Source organism: Orycteropus afer, unplaced genomic scaffold (genome assembly GCF_000298275.1).
Source record: "Orycteropus afer afer isolate SDZICR_OR568_19922 unplaced genomic scaffold, OryAfe1.0 scaffold00109, whole genome shotgun sequence".
In the NCBI taxonomy this organism is placed as follows: domain Eukaryota; kingdom Metazoa; phylum Chordata; class Mammalia; order Tubulidentata; family Orycteropodidae; genus Orycteropus; species Orycteropus afer.
The window spans coordinates 7,056,610-7,057,915 of record NW_006921696.1 but is presented as its reverse complement, the minus strand read 5'-3'; the positions used below and the strand labels follow the sequence as shown (position 1 = coordinate 7,057,915).

Here is a 1,306-nt window from a genome sequence, read left to right as displayed (position 1 = left end):
ACCTGGAGGTGTTCAGTAAGAATGCCTCATTAATGGATGTGAATTCCTTCAGCCCTGTGATGCCACCATCCCCTTTATCAATGGTAAACCAAATCAAATTTGAAGATGAGCCTGCTTTGAAGGAGCTTTTCATTATAGTTGATGAACCTGAAAGTCATGTTACTACCATTGAAATTTTCATTACTTATAGGATTATTACTAAGACATCTCATGGTGAATTTGACTCTAGTGAAATTGGAGTTAGAAGATGTTATCAAGATTTCCTGTGGGGCTGAAGGGAAAACTTATAGAAGCACATCCCACTCTGATTATTCCTCCATTGCCAGAAAAGTTTATAGTGTAAGGAATGGTGGAAATCTTCAATGATGACTTCATGGAGACACGGAGAAAGGCATTGCATAAATATTTGAACCAAATTGCTGATCATCAAACATTTAATGAAGACTTTAAAGTTTTTCTTACTGCACAAGCATGGGAACTCTTTCTCATAAGAAGCAATGGCCTGAGTTGCTAAGCCAGATGGAACAAATAGAGTTGTTGCATCCTCAATGAGAGGAGTTAAGAACTGCCCAGAGGAGTTAACTTTATTGAAGCAATTAGCCAGAAAATAAATTTGATGGATAATATATCTCAGAGAATTTACAAAGAAGAAAGGGAATATTTTGAGGAAATGAAAGAATATGGCCCAATTCGTATTCTGTGATCAGCATCAGAAAAGGATTTAGTTGATCGCCTAAAAGGTGTTGCCAGATACATTGACAAATGCTGTGTGGTCACTGTAAAAGAGATGTCTGACCTCTCGGAGATCCTACTGCCTATTGTACATGAATATGTGTTTTATAGTGAAATGTTAATGGGTATCATGAAAAGAAGAGACTAAATACAAGCAGAACTGGACTCCAAAGTTGAAGCTTTAACTTACAAAATGGCAGATACTGATGGGCTAACAGAAGAGATCTGGAAACTTGAAGATAAGGTGGGATGTGCTAGTAATGCCTTGAAAGCAGATTGGGAAAGATGGAAACAAACTATGCAAAATGATACCAAGTCAGCATTTACAGATATGGCCGAGGAGAATATCAGCTATTATGAACAGTGCCTTGGTACATGGGAATCTTTCCTTACATCACAGACTGACCTCCAGTTAGAGGAAACCTCTGCAGACAAACCTTAACCCCATTGAAGACTTTCTTGTCATCTTTGGGAGACAGCATCTATCAACAAAAATTATTGGTTGGATGAGCTGTGTCTTCTATAACGTGGATGGAATATATTTTATACTATCTGGAAAACCAACAACTTGAAA

The 1,306-nt window shown here is 37.6% G+C and overlaps 1 pseudogene; it reads left to right on the top strand.

Moving 5' to 3' along the window:
• Window positions 1–8: 8 nt before the first annotated feature.
• On the top strand, window positions 9–1,174 carry LOC103199304 (annotated as a pseudogene).
• The last annotated feature ends 132 nt before the right edge of the window (window positions 1,175–1,306 follow it).